The following is a 6,050-nucleotide window of genomic DNA, read 5'->3' on the forward strand; positions in this document are numbered from 1 at the left end:
GTAAAACATTTCTTGTGGAGGAGTACCAGGCATGTTGGGCTCCACATATACATATGCTGTTGTGGATTAAAGATGCTGCTCAGTTTGGCAAGGAAAGTGATGGCTGTGTGATGGATTCCATTGAAAAATGTTACTTACTGATGTACAGTTTATTGCTGATAATTAAACAGCTGTTGCTCGTTATGTTACAGCATATATGACAAAAGCAGAAAAGAGCAATGCAGTATGGGCAGATTTATCATCAGATAAAAGTATCAGTCAGAAACTTGTAAGCTTTGGTTTTGAAGATACTTTCACATAGAGCTATGAAGCTGCAGATCGGCTAACTAGTTTGCCTCTGCATGGATGTAGCGTTAATGTAGTTTAGTTAAGTCTTGGACCAGCTAGTACTAGAAATCGGGTATTGAAGTCTTTGACTGAAATTGAGCAGTTAGCGGAATCAGAACCTGACAGTACAGAGATTTTGAAAACCAACTTGATTGATACATATTATCCAAATCGATCTGAATTGTTGGAGTATCTTTATTTATATGAAGTAGCACAACGCTACTCATATCGAAATATTGAAGAAAACAGTGACATAGGACAGTTTAAAGTAGATGGATGTAGTGGTTGTCTAGTGAGACATGAAAAGGCAAGTCTCATTAACCACATGAAACTGTCTTGCAAAAGTGCAGAGAAAAGGTAATTATAGTATTTTTGTATTTTGCAGTTGTTCTTCCCATGGCATGCAGAGAGTGATTTACTTGGACGTTTTGAAACTTTCAAAAAATAATTTTTTGCTAAAACATGCTTACTTACATATCCATAATATGAGCAGTATTTGGACTTACTGGAGAAAGAACTACGTCAAGAAGACCTTTTGGCAGCTGAATTGGCAAAAGAGACTTGTCAGGGCAGTCAATAATCTGTAGCAGGAAGTCAAAATGTTCTCGGTGAGCCAATTATTCAAACTGATGTTGAGCTTGCTATGGAGGAAGTCGAAATTTCAATGGAACAAAGTAAAGTTGCAGATGTGAATTGTGATGAAATTGTTAGTAAACTTAATATAGAGCAAAAAGAAGTTTAAAATGAAATTAAAGATAGGTTCTTACATGGTTTACTGCATGACAAACGTGAATGCTCTTGTGTGCAATACAAACCTGTGTTGTTGTATGGTAGTGCACAAGCAGGAACAGGTACATCTTTGTTAATTAATTCAATAAGAGCTGTGATCCAAAATGTAACGCATTCCTCTTTGTCATGTTGTCACGCGACAGCCCTCTTGGCGCTTGTGGTATGCCTGGAAGTATCGCCATCATTGATGTGCCCCATCACGCTTCTTACATTTCTTCCTGCTGCATTCTAGTCTTTGGGCTCTTGGCTATCGCTTCCCCTTTTAGCCCAACCTCTCCTTGACGTCCTCGAGTTGCAACCCTAAAAGTGCCTTTGCTTTTGGGTCAGGCACTAGTTTCCTCTTGTAGCAATTCCGCTGCCATTCTACCCTGTTTTCACTTCCCTTTTGGTTCTGGATAGCTGTGCAATTCTTACTTCCTTCCACACTTGCCTGTCTGTGGTTTTCACTCTGTTTCCCGAGACTGGGTCTTTACTTTCTTTCCTTGGCTGCGGGTATCCTGCACAGTCTTTCTGCCTTGTTACCTTCCTTTCTCCATTTTGTCCCGTTGGTTTCCCTTTCTAGCTACGCTCCTTTGGGGTCTTCTCTCTGCCTCTATTTCTATTCTGTTTTTTTCCTGTTCTGTTTACTTTCTGATCTCCTCTTAACCTTCCGCTCTGGTTACGCAGTGTTCTGCTCACGCTGCTTGGTTTTCTTGTGGGCACTCGCACTTGTGCTCGTTCTTCCGAGCACAGATCTTGCTGTTGCTGTCCTCCTTATTTCACCTACTTCTTGGAGGGCAAATTTGATACTTGGATAGCTTGCTTACCCATTAGGGTTCCACTGGTTCAACGGGACCATTATCCAACTTCCGGTCAACACTGCTCATCTACTTACCATGCTGCAGGACCGTTTCCAAAAGAGTTTTTTTAGCCTTTGGATTTTTCCTCTTTTCCCAGGCGTTCTCGGGCGGGGCCCTTTGTCTGCTGTGTTCCGTACAGCGACATAGTGGCTTCCATCCAAGGAAGTTCGTATCTCTTCCAAAAGAAGAAGGCTGTACGAAGAAGATGGATAAGAAGCACACATCCTCGACAAAAGTCTCAGGTGAGGAGGAGGAAGGGGGGTCTAACTGTGTTAAGAGACTCGGAAGAGGATATCTGTGACACATGTATTGTAACTGCTCCAACAGGTTTAGCAGCACATCGCCTATTAATGAAGCATGACAACAAACTAAAATATCGGAAATTTGTATCAAGTGCAGCACATGAAGTAGGAAAGTTCTTAGAATATTAAATACCTTGATTGAAGATGAAGTAAGTACGGTGTCTAACTTGATGCTAGCTTTCATTCATTTGTGAATGCAAGAGGTTTTGAAGACAGGCTACAACATTTTGTTTGGAGGTAAACATGTACTTGTTTTTGGGGACTTGTTACAATTAACTCCTGTGAAAGGCCTACCAGTTGTTAGAATGCTGCAAACTAAGGATGCTCAAAAAAGTATAGGAAGTATTTGTCATTTTAACCTTTGGAATTGCTTTAAATTCCAGGAACATAGCATTAATATGAGGCAATCTGCAGACTTAGAGTATGCAGATATGCTTAATATGATTCATATAGGTGTTCTTGAGGAAAATGTGAAAGCAGTCTTAAAGGGAAGACTGATTTCTAACACGTTTCACGTAGATTGCAGTCCATCTAATGTCATGTTGATTTTTTTTAAAAGAAACATATTTTGTGTTGCTTTGATGTGCACACTTGCAGAGTGTAACAAGTTTACTCTACAATGCTACTGTTAGAGAAGCACAATATTGTAGAGATAAAATTATGTGATGTTTTAGATGGTCATGTTATGCCTTTAGAGTTGGATAAGAGAGCAAAAGCTTGATTAGGTCAACTGGAGAATTCAATTTCTAAAACTGCAGGTCTGAAAGGGTTTTAAAACTGTGCATCAATGCATGAGTAATGTTGAAGAGGAATTTGAATGTAGAAATTGGTCTAGTCAATGAAACAATAAGAAGAGTGATTGCATTTCACACTTTTCCTCAGAGTAAACGTTTTGAACATGTTGAAGTTAAGTTTGGTCATGTTGAAGGAACTCACTTGATTTCTCTGAGCTCTGCACATTAATGCTTTTTAAAGATACCTTTGTGAAAAGAACACAGTTTCCATTGTGCTCTGCTTATGCAATAACTATTCATAAATCACAAGGGTTGATGTTAGAAGCAGTACTTATTGACATTGGTCATACAGTGTGTAAAGAAGGAATGTCATATGTGTCTTTGTCACGTGCACAAAATGTACAAGGTTATTTTGAATAAACTTTGATGAAAGCAAAGTGACAGCTGACATTTCTTGCATTGAAGAATATAATAGGTTGCATGTACTGAAACACATTGTGTATAGGCGCTATATAAATAAACTATCATATCATATCATACTGTATGCTCCTAACCTGAACCTTATACCTGTACCTGTAAAGCAGTCATCCAGGAAACGTAAGGAGTCAGTGAAAGCACATTCAAATGAAATCAGTCCATTGTAAAACTAAAAAACAATGGGATTTAATGAAGTTGGAGAATTGGTCTACTGTAATATACTGTCATTGCAGCTTTAGCAATGAAAGAGTTGAATTCTATTGTAATGCAGCTTTGTTTATATTGTTTCAAATGACTCCATTGATGCAAGAAATAGCTTCAACAACATAGAAGCAGCTATGTGTTGATCTTTAATTTCTTAAAATGTCTGTAGATGAAGATCCGGACAGTTTACATTCGCTAATGTCAATCCGAAATGTAGTTGCTGTTGCAAGTGGAAATGAACAATGTTCTCAAAATACACAGGAGTATAGTCAAGAATGTTTTCTTAAAGTCTTTGAGATATTAGTGAAAGAAACTTTCAATGTAGATAAGTATGTTGGAATTAGTTACGAGTAGAGCATATCTGTCTAAAATGTAAGAAAGGGTATTCTAGTACAGATGTTTGTGAAAGATGTGTGTATCTGCATGTGCCTGATCAGAAAAGTGTAACATTTTCTGATCTTGTAACTAAAGGATTCCATGACAAGCAATGCAGTGACTGTGGTTATAATTTACAATCAACACTGAAAAATCTAGTTTTTAATAAGTATGTATGATATGATATGATATGATATGATACAATATGATATGGCATTTATAACGCGCCTATACACAAGTGTTTCAAGGCGTGACGAGGGAGGGGGAACAAAGAGAGGACAGACAACGATCATACTAGGCCAGGTGTCATTCAGATTACGCAAGTGCATGGGAAAGGGGACGGGGAAAGTGCGGGGGTGGAGGGGAAGGGACAATGCAGTACATGGGAATAAAATAACAATAGTAAAGTAACGGCCAGAAGGTGGCAAGTGCAAAGGTGAGTGCAGACATCAGGTGTCAAGTGTTGGTGGTGGGATTGAAGGGATATAGAGCAGTCCCAACGTGTGGGGGATGCCAGGAAGGCAGTGCAGGAGTGTGTGACTGGCAGGGGAGGGAACTGGCAGGGGAGGGTGGCCAGGTCACCAGTGCAGATTCCAAATCCATCAGGAGGTCAGCAGGGGAGAGGAGGAGAAAAGGCAGACGCAAAGAGAAAGGTTTTGAGGTGCTACCGGAACCAGAGATGGTTCTCCTCAAGTTTCAGGGAGGCAGGGAGGCTGTTCCAGAGGGAAGCCTCAGCCGAAGAAAGAGATCTACCAACAACTCGTTGCTTGGAGAAGTGACTGACCCTGATGGAGTTGGAGGCGGATGAGCAAAGAGCTCGAGAAGGAAGATATTTAGGAAGAGAGAGTTGAAGGTATTTTGGGCCCAGGCCCCAGAAGACCGTATGGACAATGCAGAGGGTTTTGAACTTGATCCTCGCAGCCACTGGGAGCCAATGCAAAGATTTCAGTCCTGGAGAGATACGATCCCTGAGCTTGAGGACAAGGACAAATCTCGCAGTCCTGTTCTGGATGAGTTGCAGAGGGCAGAGAGTAGAGGACTGCAGATTTAGAAAGAACTGTTGCAGTAGTCCAGCCTAGAGAGAACCAGCGAGCTTCTGGGGCAAGGAGAGGAAAGGTAGAATACCTCTGAGGAGGTGCAGCTGGTAGTGTGACTTCCTAGAGACGTCAGAAATGTGAGGAGAGAAGGAGAGTGTGTCAGATCCTCACTCCTCTTGACTGGCGCAGAGGTAGCACAAACTCCTCCCTCCCCATTGGGTCTTGGCACCTGGGAAATAGAAACCGCAGGCCACCGCAACCCTCTGGGGAAAGAGGGTTAGGGTCCATTGAGTGGATGGGTAGAGGGAGTTCAGGATAACCGGAAAGAGGTTTAGGGAGTAACAATGGGTGGGAAAGGGGAATTAGGGAAACATGCTCCTCGACTCCTGTGCTGTTCTTGCTGGTGGTTGCTGGTAGTGTCTCCGCCCTTGTACACTCACACCAAACAACCACTCTCTTTGGAGTTGCACAGATGGGAGGCCTTTGTATTGGAGCCTCTAACCAAAAGTGTTCAGTTCACTAGTGCAACTTTTGCTTTGGCACTGCCACCCTTAAACACAGATAATTCAGCACCTTCCCCACATTACTTCATGTAGGCAATCCCCCTGTGTGCTTAACAAAGCCCTCCCCACATCATGTCATATAAGTGGTCACTTCCCACCCATAAGCAAACCTCAAGTTCCCCACATTACCCCATGTGAGGGTAGAAAACAATAACATGCACACAAGGTGCTGAATACACTTAGCTCTGGCTTCTGCAGGAGTTCTGGAGTTGGTGGGCTGTGATACGTCTCCCCGATCCGATCAGGTCAAAGAGCTGAAAATAGCAAGACAAAGTCAGTGCATGTGTGTGCAAAATGTTGTTCCTTTGAACGTTCCCTAAAGGGTTAAAGTTCGTTACAGGTGCGGTTACTTCACCGCCAGGTTAACTCCAACACTGGGTTAATATTCACGCACTGCATGCAA

Source organism: Ambystoma mexicanum, chromosome 10, assembly GCF_040938575.1.
Source record: "Ambystoma mexicanum isolate Mex_15411 chromosome 10, UKY_AmexF1_1, whole genome shotgun sequence".
Taxonomy (NCBI): domain Eukaryota; kingdom Metazoa; phylum Chordata; class Amphibia; order Caudata; family Ambystomatidae; genus Ambystoma; species Ambystoma mexicanum.